Raw genomic sequence first — 21,642 nt, 5'->3', positions numbered from 1 at the left:
ACCTGAAACAGACTGATCATTTTTATTTATAACGCTGCCTGATCTGCTGAGTTCCTCCAACAGTTCATTGTTTTGCTCAAGATAGCAGCATCTGCAGTCTTTGTTTCTTTATTAATTTTATTTCTTGCTGCTTAATGGTTTAGGAATCATACAAGGTTATTTTTTTATTCCTCTGGGAAATATGATTAGTTAATCATATTTTCACCATGCAGTACAGAAATGCTTTATAGCAAATTGCATTTTTTCTGTTGTGGAACAAGTGCGTGTCTAATTTAAACCTCAATAAATGTTCTGAGTATAGCTTGGACTCTTATACTGGCTGCTTAATGCAATTGGAGATGCAAGAGACTGTTGATGCAAGAATCTAGAGCAAAAGCAATCTGCTGGAGGAACTCAGATGATGCTCAACCTGCTGAATGCCTCTAGCAGATTATTTTTGCACTTGGAGCTAAACTGACTGATAATTCACAGTCTGTCTCACACTCCATGCTAACTAACTGATCTGTAGCTATCTGAAACTGCAATTCAATAAAATCAATTCCATTTTTTCACGTTATTTTATACCTTGTAGTACCCAAAAATATATCGATCCTAGTCCAACATATGCTCACTGAATGCATCGACTAACTTTTTAAATAGAGATTTACAAAAGATTCCCTGTCCTTTGCTCTGGGATCTATTTATACTCAGTTTTGTGTATTTATATACAAGTTGTACTGATGGCTTTGCACATCAAGATAGTATGGGGGAAGTGGGAGGCAGAGTTGTATGGTGTTCAAATATTAATGGTGACGAATCTGAACAATGGGAGTTACTAAAACTGAAGAGAGTTCTTCCTGTAATTGTTTCTCAGCTGCTGATAAACGAGGCTTAATCATGTTCCTGGTTATTTGGACAGCTCTCTTTTTTCCTGATAAAACTCCTTATTGCACAGGACTACATTTTCCATCATGTAGCCAAAGATACTTACTTGCAAGCTCATCGCCTTTAGGTTCCAATAACTTTCACCCATCATTCTGACCTGCATCAAATCTAGCCTTTTTATCTACATGACAATGTCTTCAGAGATTTTACTGCAAAGCACCAGGAGTTATGCATACACACTAGCCCCAATTCCTCCACACATCATTCATTGTTGCATGGATCACATAATCCCATGAGGTTCTCTTTGTATTCCACAGATTTTCAGCACTCAGCAGGTTGAGTGTCATCGGAGTTCCTCCAGATTTGCCTTTGACTTTCCAGTCTCAAATGACATGCTTTGCTGCACTTGAATTTAATGACAGTATATGGTCATGAGTACTAACAACAGAGTAGTTAAGGGACCAAAACAGTACCTGGATCAGCCATTCTCAACTTTTTTTTTGGCCATGCCCCCCCCCTTAGGACTCTGCTCCTAGTTTGTGGGCCCTCTTCCCTGTGAAACAGTCATTTAGTTTCTTCCTTACTTTTCTCTTACAAACATCATAAAAACATTAAAAATAGTTTATTATTTCAGTCTGTGCCCCCACCCCCCAACTTAAGTGTGTTGTCATCCCCACAGGATCTATATGGCCCACGTTGAGAATGGCTGAATGCAATTCTCGATGTGACACTTTTTGGATGTTAATTTTTATTTTGTTGTTGTTGGAGTTTTATGGGGTCATGACCATGCGAAGGATCTAGACAGATGTGTCTTGCATAAGGTCTCCATGAAGAGCATTAAAAAGATGGTTTAGTTTAAAATTAAGGATTTTTTCACTATGAATGAACAAGACAGCAAAAAACAAAATCTGAACTCAGCCAAGAACATCAAGTGAAAGTCTGAAAGGGAGAGGTGCAAGAGCAGTCATGGGACCGGCTGAACCCAGCAGTGCTGGGGGGTCGGCACGAGCACTGAATATAATCCTGAATAAGATGGAGACTTTATGCAATCATTTCATGGGTGTTGAAACCGCAATGAGAGATGTGTCAGAGAAGATGACTGAATTTAAAGAGGCAATTGAGGATTTAATGCAACGAATGGGCCAAGTGAAGTTGACGATTAAAACAGAAGAAAAGCTGAAAGCTTCAGAAGAGGATGCAAAAAAACAGAAGTTGGATAACAAGCTGTGCTGGATAAGATCGACAACATGGAGAATTTCAGCAGACGCAATAATGTTTGGATTATTGGTTTGAAGGAAGGGACCTGTGGTGATATGAGTATGTGTACTCACTCTCTGGTAACTCCTTCCCTTGTGACCCTGGAATAAAGGTCGACCTCCCTCTCCCTGTCCTCAGTCGAACACTTGGAATCGGGCCAGCTACAAGTCTCAAGTGTTATCATTCCTCACTCTGCGGCTTTGGAGTTATTGATAGAGCATATCAATTTATTATACTTTAAATCTTCCATACGGGATGGACAAACTGCTGCAACCCGACAGGCTAGACCTCAACCAACAGATAACCGGAGCCCCAGAGGTGTACAAGCAGTGGATTGAGTGCTCACACTTCCTGGAAGCTTCTGAGGACTGCGTGGATTCTGACAAGAAGAAACTCGAGCTACTGCAAGTGAGGGGCTGCCTGACTTAACCCGCTGCCGTGACTGAGCTCCACAACTTCTAATAGTCTTGAGTAAACAGCAACCTGGTGAGTCCCTGGATGATTTCTTTTGGACCCTGCACGATGTGAGGTGAGAACACAGGGGCAATATCCCTGACCCAGTATCGGAAAACCAGTATGTGGAAGAGCTGATCCAGGATGCCTGTGTGGCTGGGGGTGAGGTCTGACTACATCCACCAGCGACTGCAGAGCCCTCCAACTCACTAAGACTTTAGATTCAGCCCACCACAACACTGAAGCCATCACTGCCGGCAATGGGCCCTCTAAATGCAGGCCGCAGGTGCAGCCATTTTGGGACACAACGTCACAGACTGCCTCCTGATCCCACCGCCACAGCCGAGCACCCAAAGTGCTATTTCTGCAGGCAGCAGAAGCACCCCCAGCGATGCTGACCAGCAAAAGAAGCCACCTGCTCAGGATGTGGGAAGAAAGGACACTACGAGAAAGTAAGGTGAAGCCTTCCCTGCCGAGCAGCGCAACGTGTACTCCAAGGGGTTTGCCAGTGAAGCTGACTCCACTTCCTCCCGGAGCGACGACATCACTTCCAGCCTCAAACGGCTCAACCGCGTGCTTGACCCAGGGATCACCATCTTACTCCACTTCTGCCATCATGTATAACATCATTTCCGCCATCTTCATCCAACTCTCCTGGTGCAATGCCGTGGTCAATGTGGGGGCCGCCATCTTACCAAACCGGCTCCCCCTCTGATAGCAACGGTGATCCGGTACTGGCATCCATCATCTTAGATCAAGGCAGCCCTCACCCAGTAACCCACTTGATGATGGAGATTGAGGTAAATGGGAAACTAACTGCCTGTTGAATAGTGGAAGCACTGAAAGCTTCACCCACCCAGACACTGCTCACAAACTTTCTCTCCCCATCAGACCAACGAGCAGCACGATATCAATGCCACAAAAGACCAATCTGCCGAGATCTGTGGGTGTTGTATTGCATCGTTAATGGTGCGGGGCGAACGTTATGACAATTTCCATTTACTCTTAATGCCTCAGCTCTGCACATCAATCCTTCTGGGGCTGGACGTGCAAAGCCAGTTCAGGAGTGTCACAGTGATGTTTGGGGGGGGGGTCCCAACCACTGTATACAACCCCCCAGCTCACGGACCACCTGCAGCTAGCCCCCACCTGTGGTCTCCCCACCCTCCGCATACCCCCAGCATCACTGTTTGGGAATCTGACCCCAAAATGCAAGCCCATAGACACTAAGTGCAGTCACTATAGCACTGAGGACAGGCCATTCATAAAGTCCAAGGTGCAGCGACTCCTAGCAGAGGGAGTCATAGCCTGTGGAGAGCCCAAGTCATGGTGGTCAGGGGCGGAAGTAAACCCTGTATGGTGATCGACTATAGCCAAATGATCAACGGCTTCATGCAGCTGGATGCATACCCCTTTCCCAGATTGCCGACATGGTCAACAAGATCACCCAGTACAGGGTGTTCTCCACCATTGACCTAAAGTTGGTGTACCACCAACTCCCCCTACTCCCAGGAGACCACCAATACGCATTCGAAGCGGATGACAGGCTCTACCACTTCCACTAGTAACCCTTCGGTCACCAATGGTGTTTCCGTATTTCAGAGGGAAATGGATCAGATGGTGGACAAGCACAAACTGATGGTCACGTTCCCCTACCTAGATAATGTTACCATCTGCGGCGACAACCAGCAGGGCACGACGCGAACTTTGCCAAATTCCTCCACACTGCTACGTCCCTCAATTTCACCTACAATGAGGACGTGTGTGTTTAACACAACTCGCCTGGCCCTCCTCGGCTGCATCAAGGCACATGGTGTCAATGCCCCCACCCCCCCCAACCCCCCCAACCCTGACTGCATGCATCCCCTTATGGAACTCCCTATCCTACCCAACCTCAAAGCGCTAAAAAGGTGCCTGAGGTCCTTTCTCTATTACTCCAAGTTCCCTTTAGCCCTCCTCTGTCCCAACATGACCTCAGACGCCATCTTAAAGGTCCTCTGCAGCATATTTACCCTTTTTAGATACCTGAATTACATCCACAGTGATCGGGGGTCCTCTTTTATGAGCAACAAACTGCGACAATACCTGTTGGCTAGAGACATTGCCACTAGTAGGACGACCAGTTACAACCCCCAGGGGAACAGCCAGGCAGAGAGAGAAAATGCCACAATTTGGAAAGCTATCCTCCTGGCTCTCAAATCCAAGGGCCAGGTGGTGTCCAGTTGACAGGAAGTCCTGCCGGAAGCACTCCATGCCATCCGACCTCTACTATGCACCACTACCAACTCAACCCCACATGAACGCATGTTTCATTCCCCAAGAAGTCGGCAACCAGAACCATACTACCACCCTGGCTCTCATCCCGGGACCCGTCCTGCTGCGGAAACATGCAAGGGGACCATAAATCCAACCCATTGGTTAAAGAGGTGCAATTCCTGCACACCAACCCTCAGTATACCTACATGGTGTATCCGCATGGCCATGAGGACATGGTCCCCATCCGGGACCTGGCGCGTGCCAGAGACCCCTGCCCATTCCCCACCTCCTTCAACCCAGGTCGATACCCATACTGCCCCCCCACAGGGACGGTGCAGGTCAGTGACCCACCATGCCAGCCATTCACCCTGGACCCTGCTCCGACCACCATGACTGCCCCCATATATAGCCAAGCCCAACTTCCCACAGAGCCAGCCCTCCATCTCCAGCCTCATTGTACCACCAGTGGAACGGTGCCAGTCGCAGAGGCAAAGGAGACCACACGACTGGCTGAGCCACTAGAACTTTTAACCTGGTGGGATTTTGTTTTAAAAGAGGGGGTGAATGTGGTGATACAAGTAAGTGTAAATATGACCGTCAATGGGTGGCTGGCTGGAGGAGTCACGTGATGGAGTAGTGGCCGGACGGTGAACTCCAGCCCTCTCCAGAAAAGTCGGGAAAAACAAAAGAAAACACAAAGGCACAGAAATAAAAGTTACAGAAAAGTGAGTATAAAGGTGGAAAGAAGATGGCGACAAAAAAAGAAAAATCGAAAGCAACGGTAAGAAGAGAGGAAGAGAAGACAAAGGAGGAAAAAGGTGAAGGCCTTACCTGTCCGAAGAGGCCCGCTGCGGAGAGAGAAACCCGCTCCCTCAGGTCGGTAAATAATGGACTACAAAAATGGCTCGCAGAGCCGAGTAAAAGTGCGCAGCCGCGCATGCGCGAAGTATCGCGCATGCGCGATGCGAATGAAAAAAAAAACACCGACGGGAGGGGGGACCAGCTGGGGAGTCGATCTCCACAGCCGGCAACGACAGCTGCAGAACACCTGCAGCAAGAAGAGACCACAGAAGACAATAGAAACAAGAAAGAAGAGGAGGAAAGGGCACCAAAGAAACAACAGATGGTCAACCCAGAGGAAGAAGAAGAGTACAGTGAAATAGAAGAAAAGAAAGGCAAGGTAAAGGATATACTTGCTCTTATTAAAGGATACATGGAGTCATTTAAAGAATGGCAAACACAGGAATTTAAGGATTTAAGAAAAAGAATAAACAACACAGAAGAGAAAATAAATAAAATGGAGATGACCTTAACAGAAATGGGAAAGAAAATGGACAAGATGGAAGAGCGGGCAGTAGCAGCAGAAATGGAGGTAGAAGACTTAAAAAAGAAATTGGAGAAATCTAATAAAAAAACTAAAGAGACACAAGAACTACCAGCTCAAAAAATAGATACAATGGAAAACCATAACAGAAGAAATAACATAAAGATAGTGGGCCTTAAGGAAGATGAAGAAGGCAAGAATATGAGGGAGTTTATAAAAGAGTGGATCCCTAAGACACTAGGATGTCCAGAACTACAGCAAGAAATGGAAATAGAAAGGGCACATAGAGTATTGGCCTCTAAACCACAACCACAACAAAAACCAAGATCTATTGTAGTAAAATTCCTAAGATATACTACAAGAGAAAAGGTACTGGAGAAGACAATGGAAAAAGTAAGAGAGGGCAACAAACCACTGGAGTATAAAGGGCAAAAAATCTTCATTTATCCAGATATAAGTTTTGAACTCCTAAAGAAGAGAAAAGAGTTCAATACAGCAAAGGCAATTTTATGGAAGAAAGGGTATAAATTTATACTAAAGCATCCAGCGGTATTGAAAATATTTATTCCAGGACAACAAAACAGACTATTCTCGGATCCAGAAGAAGCACGAAAATTTGCAGAACAATTACAAAAATAGACTGAGGGAGGAAGACGGGTAATGAGAGTTAAAATGATCACGATTGATATGTATGTGGGTAAAGACAAAAATAGACGGAGGGATGAAGACGGGTAATGAGAGTAAAAATGATCACGATTGATATGTATGCGGGTAAAGAGGTATAAGAGTGAATAGAGACAATGAGCATACATGAATGTATCTGTACTTAGAGGAAAATATAGATAGTATAGACAAGAATTAATAAGGGAAGGTAATGGAATAGAGAGAATAAGGAGGGAATTAAAAGAGTGACCTTTGTGACATATGAAAAGTGAAATCTTTTCTGGGGGAGGCGGGGTGGGGGGAAATAGCGGTCACTGCAAAATCAGTTGACGCTTGCGAGTGGATTCGCAAATCCAAATGGAGAGGGGAGATGTGGTTGTCCGACAAGGGATAAAGGACAACTCAGGAGGGGAAGGGGAGATTGGGGATAAATAAGATAGAAATAGGAGAATAAGGAAAATGTTGGATGTTGTAGGAATGTTGTCTTATAAAGAGTTGAAAATAAGAAAACAGAAATGGAAAAGGAGGAAAGGTAATGATGGAAAAACGGAAAGAGAAGATAAACAAAATATAAAAGGGCTACGCTGAACTATATGTCTTTAAATATTAATGGAATACATAACCAAATTAAAAGGAAGAAACTACTAAATTTAAATGAATAAATGTATTCCATTAGAAAAAATAACATATAGGTTAAAAAATAATATTGAAATATTCGAACAAGTATAGGAGCCTTACATTAAATACAATAGCGAAAACCTACCGGGGACAAACATTACCTAAGTTGATGGAAGGAGAAGGAAAGAAAAGAATGGACTCAGTAGAATTTCTGGTGTAATTTTGTTGAATGACAACATTGTCTGACTGGCTTAATGCAACCTAGATTGTATACCTAAAATGGATGAGGGGGGGGGGGTGGGGGGGTGGTTTGGGAGGAAAGGGGGGGGGGGGGGGGAAGAAAAAGTCATTGTATATGTGTGAAAAAGAAATAGTGTATATCATGGCTAATGTGATTTATGGTGTGAAAAATAAAAAATTTAAAAATAAAAATTTAAAAAAAAATGGGTGGCTGGCTCATCCCCCACTGATGATTCATTCCCTGTTAACTTCTCCCTTTGTGACCATGAAATAAAGGTCGACCTCCCTCTCCCTGTCCTCAGTCAAACACTTGGAATCAGGCCAGCTAAAAGTCTAAAGTGTAATAAAGCCTCATTCCTCACTCTATGGCTTTGGAGTCATTGATAAAGCGAATCAGGACAGAAGAGAGAGATCCAGTGAACTTCTTTGAAACTTGGATCCCACGAGTGTCAGGGGAATTACAAATAGAAGGGCTTATCGGACCCAGAAGATCTGATGAGTAACGACCATGGCCAGTCCTGGTAAGACTTCTGAATTACAGGAAACGGGAAGCGGTTCTGAGAGCAGAATTTGATATCTCCAAGCAACACAATGGCCTACTTGAGATCAACGGTGAAAAGGTGTCATTCTTACAAGACTTTAACTCAATTTTGATTAAGCAAAGGAAGAAATTTGATGATGAATAAATACAACCGTGGTTAAAGAATATAAAATTCTCGATGTATTCTGCAACTCTGAGGGTCGAAGTAACAGATGGCAATTGATGTTTTATCAAGACCAAGGAAGAAATGGAAGAATTTCTTCGAAGATTATGAAAAGATTAACAAGAAGATTAAATGTTCCACAATGGGACCAAGTAAAAAGTGGATTATTTGAACCATCTTGTATTTATTGTTAAATATTACTGATATTTGCACAGAGCTCAAGTGAGACCCTGGTACAAATAGTAGTGCAGTAGATGAGCAGTTTTGAAAGGTGGCGCTAAAGGGAGGGATTCTTCTGTCTTGAAAGACTTCACAAGCTTTTTTTGCAGGCTTCTGAAATTTTTTGTTTACATCACTGTCAGAGCAGGGGACTATATATGTTTTTTTTTTAAAAGGGGAAAGATCCCTGTATTGCTTGAATAATCGAAAAGGTTATATTTTAAACAATATTTGTTTAAGAACTGGTATGGATAAAACAAAGTTTATTAGTCTGAATGTTAACAGGTTAAATGGGATGGTGAAAAAGAAAAGGGTTTGGCACACTTAAAAAACCTAAAGGCGGATATAGTTTTCCTGCAGGAAACACACCTTACTAAATTGGAACATGCTAAATTAAAAAGAGAATGGGTGGGGCAGGTAATATTGTCTTTTTTCGGTTCAAAGATGAGGGGAGTAGAAATTTTAATTAATAAAAATGAATAGTAGGAGACATATCGATTGACCAAGCCGGAAGGTTTGTAATGGCACATCATAAAATTTATTCAGAATCCTGGACAATTATGAATATTTATGCCCCAAATTATGACAGTGAAGCTTTTATGAAAGATATTTTTTTAAAGCAGCAGAGGGAAGACAAAATATATTGGTTGGGGATTTTAATTTTTGTTTGGATCCTATATTGGATAAATCAGCGGGAATGGTAATGAGGGCAAAAGAGATGCTATCATTTATGAAAAATTTAAATCAGATTAATATTTAGAGGCACCTTAATCCCAAAGAAAGAGACTTGTTCTGCTCAAGGGTCCATGGCTCACATGCAAGGATTGATTTATTTTTAATGTCTGCACAGTTAAAAAATAGTGGTTAAAAACAGAATATTTGGCGAGCCTATTATTAGATGATTAACTATTGCGATAGTGGAAAAACAAGAAAATGTGAGTTTATTAGGATATTTTGTGAAACAAATCTCCCACTAATAACAGCTTTTTGATATAGGATATGCTTAAAGCTTATCTTAAAAGGCAAATTATTTCTTATACAAAAAATCTTAAAAGAGAACATAATGCGGAAACAGATGGTTTGAAGAAAGAGGTAACAGAACTGAGGAAAGAATATCAGAGGACGGGTTTACAAGAAAAACAGACTCTTAGGGAATAAAAAATTGAGATATAACACTACAAATGTATAAAATGGAAAAGAAATATTTTAAAAACTAAACAAAAATATGAATTAGGAGAATGAGCACACAAGGTTTTGTTTTGGCAAGTGAAGTCAAGGAGTCATCGAGGATGATAAATGCAATTAAAACAGAAGATGGCATCCAAACATATAATCAAAAATAGATTAATGATATTTTTAAACAATATTACACAAAGCTATATAAATCAGAATTAGTAGGAGATAATAATGAGTTGGACGAGTTTCTAGCGAACATTGAGCTTCCAAAATTAGAAGTGAGAGAACAGACAGAGTAAGATGCCCCTTTCACAAGAGAAGAAATTGAGAAGGCTCTGAACTCTCTCCAAGGAAATATCTTTGGGGGAGGATGGGTTCCTGCCCGAGTTCTATAGACAAATTAAGTACCTGTTGATGCCTCTTATAATGCTGGACTGGGCAGAGGAGACTCAGACTCTCCCGGACTCTGTTTCAACAGCTATCATTAATGTTGCTGAAAAAAAAACAAGGACCCATTAAAAACCTCATCATATAGACCTATCTCTCTTTTGAATGGTGATTATAAGATACTGGCAAAAGTGTTAGGTATTAGGCTGGGACAATATTTAGGTCATTTAATACATTCGGCCAAATCAAAACGGAATTCCAGTAGAACAGTTTCCCTTGATGCAGAAAAGGCATCGACTGTTGAGAATGGCTTTTTTTTTAATTTAAAACATTGGAGATATTAAGAATAGGTAAATATTCATAAATTGGATAAAAACTCTCTACATGAACCATAAGCCAAAATTATAACTAATAGTCAAATGTCAGCAGTTTTCCCTCTGAGCAGATCAAGTAGACAGGGGATTCCTCTATCCCTAGCATTTTTTATCCTTGCGATTGAACCACTGGCAGAGATTATAAGGAGAAATCCAAATATTAAAAGCTTCAAAGTTGGACAAGAAGAACATAAAATCGGCCACTTGCTGATGATGTGCTAATATATTTATTTGACCCGGCTGAGTCTGTGGAGAAATTACAAACAACACTAGAAAAGTACAAAAGAGTTTCAAGTTACAAAATTAATATGGATAAAAGTGTGATAATGCCACTGACAAACTTTGGTTATGAAAGATATCAAAAAGGAAGTCAATTTCAATGGAAAGTAGATGGAATTAAATACTTAGGAATAATGATTGATGATAACTTATAGATTTTGTACAAATTAAATTATACTCCAATATTAGGGAAGTTAGAGAAGGATTTGCAGAAATGGAAAGATTTGCTGATTACTTTGATGGAAGAATTAACTGTGTCAAAATGAAAGTGATGCCAAGATTACAATTTTTCAATCACTGCCTATTTCTTTGCCATAAAATGTCTTTAAATGATCAAATAATTGTATATGGCAATTCTTATGGAACAATAAGGCACCGAGAATATCACTGGAAAAATTAACGTGGGATTATAAGATAGGAGGATTTAGGTTACCGGATTTTAGAAAGTATTATTTGTTAGCACAAGCCAGATTTTTTACATCTTTCATTGAGGAAGGTATCCCTCCCCACCTTCTTGGATTAAAATGGGATTATACTCAATTAAAGTGGGGACAGCGAAAGATTTTATTTATAAGTGGAGTGTTAAGTCAATAACAAAATAGACGGATAATCCTATATTAAAACATGTGATTAGAGTATGGCAAGAAATCTATGAATGTATTGGGGAAAAAAAGCAGGGATATCATTAGGAGCACAATTATGTAAGAATGTGTTACTGCCTATGAATATTAAACTCATGGTATGACAAAGGAATAAGATTACTGCTATGCAGAGGGGATTCTTATGTCTTTTGATCAACTAAAACAGAAATATGGAGTAACAAATGGGACTTTCTTCTGTTTCCACCAGCTAAGATCTTTCCTGAGAGAAAGACCAATGTTGGTCCCACGTGAAATTAGTGAAATGAAATGAATGATCTGCCTGGGGATTACACCCAAATTTATAACAGCAATGTACTATGCTCTCCAGAGTGAAAGTGCAAAACCAGGTTTACAGAGGTCGAGGGAGAGATGGGAGTCGGATTTAGGTGTTGTAGTATCAAACAGATGTTGGTCTGATGGTGTTTGGATAGTATGACATGAATTATAAATGCAAGATATGGACTGGTTCAGTATAACTTCCTACACCAATTATATCATATGCCACAGAAGCTACATATTGGAGATGTGTTTTAGATGTGGGATTGAAACAGGAAAGTTTTTACATACTACGTGATTGTGTGTGAAGTTTAGGCCTTTTTGGTAGGATATTGCTGAAACATTAACAAGGGTAACAGGGGTGGCCTTCGCGGACGACCAGGGTAATTTTATTGAAATAAGTAATAAATTAACTAAATTCCAATTTTCTTTTGTAAAAGTAGTGACAAAATAAAATTGGAATAGCAGTGACTAAGAAGTGTATTGCAACTACTTGAAAGGGCGACTCTCCTTTACTCATAGCACGATGGACTACAGAGATGGATACCTATGGAGAAAATTACATACAATCTAAAAAGCAAGTATGACACATTTGTCAAGATATGGCAGACATATTTGGACCATATAGGGCCCAATTATAAGAATGATACTAACAGATGCTGTTACAATATAAACAGATATGATTTCCCCACATAGATTTTTTATTGAATTTTTTTATGGATAGCTTAAGTATGAACTCTGACGATATGAGGCGTAGGAAGGGGGAGAGGGTTTTTTGTTTTTTTGTATGAAAAAGTTTAATATATTGTGAAATTGAAGATGTTACTATGTATATTAATAAAAAAATGAAAAAATAAAGTATTCAAAAAAAATTAAGGAGTTTTGCTGCAAGATTTAATGAACAACTGATGTCCACTTTTTAAACTTCTATTAATTAAATCCAGTTTGGCATTAGTCCTTAAAGCTTGATATGATTCTTCAAGGAGATGAAAATCTTAACATGCAGGAGCATTTTGAAACCATCTTGAAGGATGAATGGAATTGATTCCAATGAATCCCAATAACTAGCAGAACACCAAGGCCTTGACAAAGTCAAAATGGCATGGAAGTATAAATGCTTCAACACTTTTCATTCTCGCAGAAAACCTTGTGAAGTCAGGACACATACTCCAGTCAAAGCATTGTAGGAAAATTCCATAGTATCATTTTGCTATGCCTATTCTGTCTTGTACCCTGACAGTTTTCAATCCAGATTTCATTTGATTTAATTATGTAACAAGCCCTCTGCCCTTGCTAAGTGACAAATCTCAGTACTAGCAACTAATAAATGGGTTGTATCCTGTCTCCAAACTCAACTGCTGAATTATTAACAGCCCAGAGCTGAATGACTGACGAGCTAAGCGCCCTTGCGCATTGCTGGACAACTCAGTTCTTGATAATTGATAGCTGTCAAATCTAGCACCCTGGTTGATGGATAGTTCAAACCCTTCCTGACTATCTGAAGCTTGCAATCTTACTGGTTAATAGCTCACAGCTACTGATAACTAGCTGAAAGATCATAGCTCTCAATGACAGCCAGTTTGCAGTCCTTGTTGATAGATTGACTGGAATGCCTGCAAGCTGTCTATCAAACTGATTGACAGCTCTCAACTTTATCTGGTAACTTGTAGTTCTTGTAATCTACTAGCCCCGTCTTTTAAAACAACTTCCAAACTTTGCTGCTTAAATGACACTTCACATGCACTCCCAATTGACCGACAACTCCCAGTCTAGCTGGGAGCTCAAGCCATCCCTGACCGACAACTCCCAGTAATCCCTGTCTGAACTCACATCCTCGCTGTTGCTGATCCTTTGTATTTGTTAATCAATTGACTGTTTTCTGCTCTGCTATTTATAAGACAGCTCAGTACCCTTTTTGCCTGTCAGTTACTTATCCATCTGATAGCCATTAATTTGTGCTGCCTGAATGATTGTTAGTTCATACCCTTGATCTCTGGCAATATAACAGCTTGTGTTTCTTGTATGTCAGTTAGACAATTTGCAATACTAACAGCTTGAATTCTTACTGTCCAACTACTGTATTGCTATTGGCGCCACCTTCTGCCTTTGCTGTATGATTGCCCAACTGAATAATTGACAACCTGCAGATTGTGTTTTCTGCCAGCTGCAATTTCAGGACTCTGGTGGCTGACTGATTTGCAGATCACAGACAGAGCCAAAAGCATGTGCTGCGTGACAGACAGTTTGGAGTCCCACTTTCTGGCAGACAACTCAGACTTTGCTATCCTTCTGCCTGATAGACCTATCTGGTTGTCAGAGTAATGCCTCTCTGAACCTACTGATTGACTGACATTTTTCAATCCCATGTTGATTGTGCAAACTCTTTACTGCCTGAACAGCATGCATATTTTACCAAGTGACCAATAATTGGTAATCTCTGTTGATTGATAGCAGCCAACCTGTCCTCTCAATGCTCTGATTGTCTGACTGAGAACTCAGTGCTAACCAACAGACTGCAGTAAGTGCTGCCCTTCAAGCTGATAGCTCTTAGACAATTTGGATCAACTGCTTGCACATACATCCCTCATTCTTCCAATAAATCACACTTTTACTAATGTACTGAAAGCAGAGACCAAACAACAATTGTTCAGTTTAAATCTGAGATTGACATTGCTATTCACCATGATATTCAGTGACATAGGAATTAAACCACAAGTACATGAAGCTGACTAAGAGGCCATCATCACAGGTTCAAGGACTGAATAATCTCTTCTTATGTCCCTATCAGTGTTTTGCAAAACCTATGAACACAAAGGGCGGCACAGAAGGTGTAGAGGTTAGCACAACACCATTACAGCGCCAGTGATCGGGACCTGACTGGGGTTTGAATCTCACACTGTCTGTAAATAGTTTGTATGTTCTCCCCGTATCTGCATGGGTTTTTTCCAGGGGCTCCAGTTTGCTCCCACAGTTCAAAACATACTGGGGTGTAGGTTAATGGGGTGTAAATTGGGCAACATGGATTCATAGGCAAAAATGGCCTGTTATTGTGCTATATGTCTAAAATTTTTTTAATTTAAATAGTTTTGAAAGTACACAGTCTGCATAAGTATAGACTCTTCAGTATTGCAAACCTAGAATACACCCCCTTTCACAATGTCTTCCACCTTCCAGGAGAGCATCACCAAATTTGTGTCTTCAAAATTTTGATATAAATGTTTCATCCCACCAGACCCAAACTATTAACTCGTCTGGACAGACTGGCGAGTGACACTGATCCAAACCTTCAGAACTCATTTAAATTGGACCTAGGCTAGGATTAACCATTAAGCAAAATAAGCATGTGCTTAGGGCACTGAGGGAAGAGGGCATCACAGAGTTTTTTTCCAGTGCCAGATTTACCTTGGTGCAGCTGAACTAGGGCCCCTCAAAAAGGGGCCCCCCCCACAATAAATGAAATAAAAACATACATATACAACAAGAATATTAATAAAATATTAGTATCAATATTATGATAGGTATTGAAGAAGTTAATTATATAATTTAAACTTGGGAATACAACAAAATTGGAATCTGGCAACTGCCACATGGAGCAACCTCAACAGATCGTTTGCTGTGAGTTAGTGACAGTTCTGCAGCATCCACTACCAGTAGAGGTATATGATAGTCTGTGTCTTGAGATAGCTATTAAGTGTTGTAAATTATCGAGTGCTTAGGGCAGCAGTTGGTTTTAATCTGGCCCTGGTTGGACCTCAGAGAGAATAAAGTGTGGAATTGATTACACCCATTCCTGCTGCCATTCCACTATACAATTTTCCTCTCCAGATCAAAATCAAAGGGCTTTTTTCCATTTCAGAGATGTAAAATTAAATGCTTTGAGCATCTGGTGATGCAATGCAACAAGCACACCTCCCAGAGACACTGAACCCATTTCAATTCACCTATTGAAGAAACTGTTGCACAGACAATACTATAGCCTTGCACTTCACTCCATCCTGGCCCACCTGGAGGACAATGCCTCATATGCCAGGCTTCTGCTCATTGACCCCAGAGGCTGATGGAGAAGCTGTCCTCACTGGGCCTCAACCACCTGGATCCTAGACTTCCTAATGGAAAGAACACAGTCTGACTGGATTGGTAGCAGAACGTTAATCACTGTCAAGGTGAGCACTGGCACACCTCAGGGCTGTGTGCTAAGCCTGCTCATACTGCTGTCCCACGACTACCATCTCCAGATCTAGCTCTAACAGTATCATTAAGTTTGCAGATGACCCAACAGTAGTTGGTCTCATCAGCAACAACGTGTCGCATGACAGAGAAGTGCAAAATCTTGTGAAACGGTGTAAGAGTAACAGCCTGAGTCTCAACATGGACAAGACTAAAGAGATAATCGTGGATTTCAGGAGGACCAGGAACGAGCACGCTCCACTACACATCAAGAGCTCTGTAGTATCCTGGCTGGCCGCATCACATTGTGGTACAGATGCTGCAGAAAAATGGATCGGAGGTAAATCCATAGGACCATAAGAAAGGCAGAGAGGATCACTGGAGACTCCCTCCACCCCCTACCCCCACCCATAAATGTGATCCATCAGGATCATAGTCACAAAAAGGGGCACAAAATTATTGAGGACCCCTTCTCCCCTGCACACATCTTTCATCTGCTCCCGTCAGGGAAGAGATACAAGAGTATAAGAGCAAGCCCCACCAGGCTAATGAACAGCTTCTTCCCAAGGGCAGTGAAAATGCTGAACGACCAAAGGAACTGAAATACTTGCCTTGCATATGTATTGTTTATCTGTATGTGTTATGTCTAGTTACGTCTACATGTTTTGCACCGAGGACTAGACAACGTTGTTTCAACGGGTTGTAATGGTAAATCAGATGACAATAAACTTGACCTGACTAAAAGAACGTATCCAATGTTATTTCCAGCATTCACTCCTTAAAGAAATACAACTAAAAATTGCTTAGGAGGATAACAAGGTCACCTTCTCTACTGAATGTATATGCAAAAATCTTAACACAAATTCCCAACCCAAATGGACTCTTACCTGCACCAAATACATAGCAAAAATATAAATGGGTACAATCTAATAGCCATTGCAGTGAAGGCAAAGTGGTCAAGATTAGGAACTAATATCATGGGATACTTAACTTTTAGAAGAGATAGGTAAAATGGAAAAGGAGTGGGATAGCCATAATATTAAAGAACAGTGTAAAAGCAAGAGAGGAAAGATCTTAGCTCAGAAAATCAAGAAGTACCATCAGTTTGGGCAGGTACATTGGTGAGAATTGTCTCTCAGCACCCAAACACTGGTGGACATAAAGCATGGTGTAAATCAGGATATTAGGGATCAAAGCAACAGACATAATAATCATTGGGGATTTCATCTTCATAAACTGGAAAAGTCAAATAAGTAAAAACAGACTGGAGATTACTTTTCTCTTTCAATGTCATTGAGCAGGTTATTTTAGATCCAATGTTGTGTAATGAGAAAGGAGAGCTTTTTGAGCAAGTGATTGATAACCCTACCAGAAAAGAGGCAGTTACTGTTCTGATCTGCAATAATGTGGCCAGGCTGGTGTGTGGTGAGAGGGCATATTGAAGATAGTGACACAAGTCCAAGGCAGTGGACCAGCGACGGGCTCAGCAGCTGAAGAACCTGCAAAGGGTGCAGACGGTTGGTGAGGTGACTTGTGGTCGAAGGATTCACACAGGATGCAGGCTGCTGGAGACTGCCTCATGGGAAGAGGAGGCTGAGGACAAGAAGGGCTCCAAAGGGCATCAGTGCTGAAGGCTTCCTGATGGATTTGGCAATTGGGATCTGGAGCTTGAGTTGCCAAAGGTTTGAATTGCAGGACCACTGGAAGTGTATCGGTGGACACTCAATATTCTCTGAAGGGATTGTCTTTTACTTCTCTTTCTCCTCTTGTTAGGAGTGCTGGGCAATACTCATGGTGACTTTATGATTGCCTTATGGGAGACAAAAAATAAAATTGACATCCACCTCTGTTTGGGTGCCAAGAGACAATGTTACTCCCCAAACTGATTGTACTTCTTGATTTTTGAAAATGTTATTTAATTTAACATGTGCAATAAAAACTTTTACATAAATTTCTTATTCTAAAATAATTTTAAAAATTAGTGATTTTTTTAAAATTTTTCCCTTCCTATTGTTGGGGGGAGCCCCAACAACCCAACAGAAAAGAAGGAAAGAAAAAGAAAAGGAGGAAAGAAAACCAGGATAGTATTTATGAAAACTTACTAAAACTATCAAATAAAACCAAACATATCTTAATTTTCTTGATTTTATAAGTCGGAAGATTCAGGTAGGGCAATTACAACTTAATTCCTACAGTTTGTAAATGATTCCCAAAAATTTCAAATTTGTTATGTAAATTGTATGTAATTTTTTCAAGTGGTATACAACCACCTATTTCAGTATGCCATCTACCCATTTCCAAAAACGTATCTGATTTCGAAGTTACTGCCACACATTTTCTAGCTACGAGGGCTATTTTAACTAATTCTTTTTTTTGTATTTATTTATTTTAAATTTCAAAAATATTTCCAAGTAAAAAAATATTTGGATCTTGAGGAAACCTAACTTGTGTAACTCTTTCCAAAAATAAACCCAGTTCTGTCCAAAAGGGTCTTAATTTTGAACATTCCCACAGAGTATTAAAAAAGTATCTATTTCTTTATTGCATCTAAAATATTTATCTGAAAAATTGGAACTTAATCCATTTAATTTCTGTGGAGTAAGATATAGTGGATGTAAAAAATTATATTGTATCATTCTATACTGGACATTAATTGTGTTAGCCATACTATCCTGATAAAGTTCTAACAAGTTTCCTCTTGAATATTTTTAAATCTTTCTCCCATCTTTGGCTTGATTTATGAACTCTTGGTTTATTCATTCCTTTTGGCAAAATTGTATACATAATTGAAATAAACTTTTTAATATTTATATCTGTTATTAATTGTTCCAATAACTTTGTTCAGGTAATATCAAATCTGTTCCTAAAATTTCTCTTAAATATTCTTTTAACTGATAATAAGAGAATATATTGTGAAATACAAAACACTTTTTTTTTCCAATTGCTCAAATGTCATTAAATGTGAACCTTGAAAACAATCTTTTATTGTCTTAATTCTTTTGTTAAACCAAACATCAAATCATTTATTGTAAAAGGAATAAGTTGATTCTGACTCAATATAATTCCTGGTATCTGAAAATTTCTTATTTCCATTCCTGAATGTATTTTATTCCATATTTTATAGAAATGTTTTAACAAAGGAATATCTCTATTTCCAATAAAAAGCTTATCATTCCATTTATATATAAAATTCTCTAATTTATCTTCTCCAATTTTATTCATTTCTACATAAATCCATGATGGCTTCTCTCCTTCTTGAAAACCTCAATTGTGCTGCTCAATTGTGTTTCAAATTTGATAATTGTCCCCCTAATTCAAATTTTCATGTTAATTTTTCTAATGTATCTCTTGCCATTTTCCCTTTCCAAATAAATTTCCTTACATACTTATTTAGTTCTTGGAAAAAAATGTGATGGTATAAAAATAAGTAGTGCTTGAAATAAATACTGTATCTAGGGAATATATTCATTTTTATACAATTAACCCTTCCTATTAATGTTATAAGTAGTTCCTTCCATTTCCGTAAATCTACTTTCTTAAGCAACAGTGTATAATTCAATTTAAATAAATTATTTAAATTGTTATAAATTTTAATACCTAAATATTTGATTGCATCTCTCTGCCACTTAAATTGACTTTCCTTTTACACTGCTCATAATTCACCTTTACTAAAGGCATTATTTCACTTTAATCACAATTTATGAGAACCTAGCTCTCCCAAAAAAAATTTTTTTTAAGTGTTAGAAAAGAAAGGAATAGAAGGAATAATATTTAAAGTAACAGAGAACACCCTATAGATGACTCCAAATTTAAAAAAAAATATTGCTGGCTCAAAAGAAAGGCACAGAAACTACAAGATAAAGAAGGGACACCTACCTTGAAGATGGATCTGGGAGCTGTTCCAAAAGCAGCGACCTATCAGAAAAAGTCCAAGTTGGAAGCAACTCAGGACGTTTCAACATCAGGTCACTTCCAACAAAAGGACCACTTTTCCTTAGAGCTAAGGTGGCTTGAGAGCAGCTTACTGTGATATACAAAATCATAAGAGACATAGAAGAGGTTGATGAGAAACTTTCTTCACTCCAGAGGTGTGGAATAAGGGGTCCAAGGCTTAATGGAAGAGGATGGACAGAATAATTGAATGTATTGGTTGTGGGTGTGATGGAGGCATAGATTCTCACAATATTTAACTGCCTGGGCAAGCAGTTGTAACAGCTTGACCAAGAATCAATTGCAGGAATATGTGATTAATGTTGAGGGTGGTCAGAATTGTTTCTGCGCTTTAAGACCAATTTTGTTAACAATGATTACTGCAATTTGGATTGGTCTTGTTATGAGCCAAGAGGACCCATAAACACAGAAGCAATAGATGTTCACCAAGATAAATGGTTACTTAAACAAAAGTTGCTTTTAATCATCTTTAAACATGAAAATAGAATCAAACTTTAATTTACCACTATTGATTTACTTAACCCCCTTCTAATTCTAAGCACACGTGGACGTAAGTTCAGAAAAGTTCTTTGATTCACAGTCCAATCTCACTTCTCACTCCTCCAAGTTCACTGGATGCAGGTAATTCTTATACTGTACACAGAATTTAAAATTTATAAAGTTCACCATGCTTTGGTACTTGAAAGGTAAATGATTACTACTCAGGAAGGTTCTTGTCAGTTTTGAGAGAGAGATTTGTTGTCCCAGAACATCCACAACTGATGTACTTCCATCAGTCACCTCAGTGTCTTGCTGATGAAACTTGCCCCTTTAGGGTTCTCCAGATGATAACCTCTTTCTTTCAGGTCATCATAGAGTTCCTTTTAGTTTCTCTCATTTCAAGTGAAACATTAGACAGCCAGTCCTCTCCTCTTGAATGAACCACAAGGGCTTTGACCAGGCCATCTTACAAATGGGCTTTCTATAAGCTTGCCAGCTTGTCCTTTTCCAGTCGCAGCTGTCTCTGCTGGCTGCAATACTGTAGAAATGATCTGACTTTCTCTCTGAGAGAAAAATCCTCAGACTCTCTCTACTTGCAAAACCTCCTTAGACAGAAGGTGGCTCCAACTTTTCATCTGTTGCCTTTTTGTAAACAACAATCCATTAGTGACATATGAGCACTCTTCAATGCTCTTGCAAAAGCTCTGAGGCCCTGGTATGTCTAGCATGGGACAAAGCTCCAGTATTTCAAATAAAATCTATTTTAAAGTGTTTGTATGTAACCTCCTCAACCAAACCTTTCCCAATTTATCTCTCAAACACATATCTATATACTCTGTAACAGTCTGAGGTCATGAAATGAATTATGTCAATGCAATCTTCATTTTAACACTCACTTGTTGTCTTCTCTGAAGTTGGGAGCAGCACCGGTGATGAGACTAGTAGGCGCCACAGAAATGGGGGAATAGGATGAGGTTTGAACCGTAGGTACTAGACTGATGGCACCCTCAAATTATTCAGCCACATCCACACCAAACGAGTTATTTACTGAAAACAAACTGTTCGTCCATCTCAAACTTTCCCTAAAATGGCCGTCCGCTGTAAATTAGGCTCTTTACCCCGCAATCATTTAACGCACCTGCCCCCATTACTGGTCTCTGGAAAAAAGCGTCACTGCTCGGGACATGGTGTATGATTCTTATTGGTTGACTTGCTCCCGACCAATCGTGAGTCGCCAACTGTCCACTGGGGGGACTTGACGAGCAGTCGAACCCCGATCTCGGGATGTTTGTGCAACGTCATCTGACTGACAG

The 21,642-nt window shown here is 39.9% G+C and overlaps 1 long non-coding RNA gene across 3 annotated transcripts in view; it reads right to left on the bottom strand.

Annotated features, from left to right (window-relative positions):
- The window catches only part of LOC138763148 (uncharacterized), a 37,699-nt gene extending 16,204 nt beyond the window's left edge, over nucleotides 1-21,495 (bottom strand). For 2 of the 3 annotated variants that reach the window (XR_011357345.1, XR_011357346.1), the window contains exons 1-2: nucleotides 21,226-21,495; nucleotides 10,183-10,267 (exon numbers count right to left, since the gene is read on the bottom strand). This is a non-coding gene — a long non-coding RNA (uncharacterized lncRNA). The remainder of the gene's footprint in view (nucleotides 1-10,182; nucleotides 10,268-21,225) is intronic. The other variant, XR_011357347.1, reaches the window with a different exon arrangement.
- Nucleotides 21,496-21,642: the final 147 nt, after the last annotated feature.

Source organism: Narcine bancroftii, chromosome 5 (genome assembly GCF_036971445.1).
Source record: "Narcine bancroftii isolate sNarBan1 chromosome 5, sNarBan1.hap1, whole genome shotgun sequence".
In the NCBI taxonomy this organism is placed as follows: Eukaryota; Metazoa; Chordata; class Chondrichthyes; order Torpediniformes; family Narcinidae; genus Narcine; species Narcine bancroftii.
This window is presented reverse-complemented; position numbering and strand designations above follow the sequence as displayed.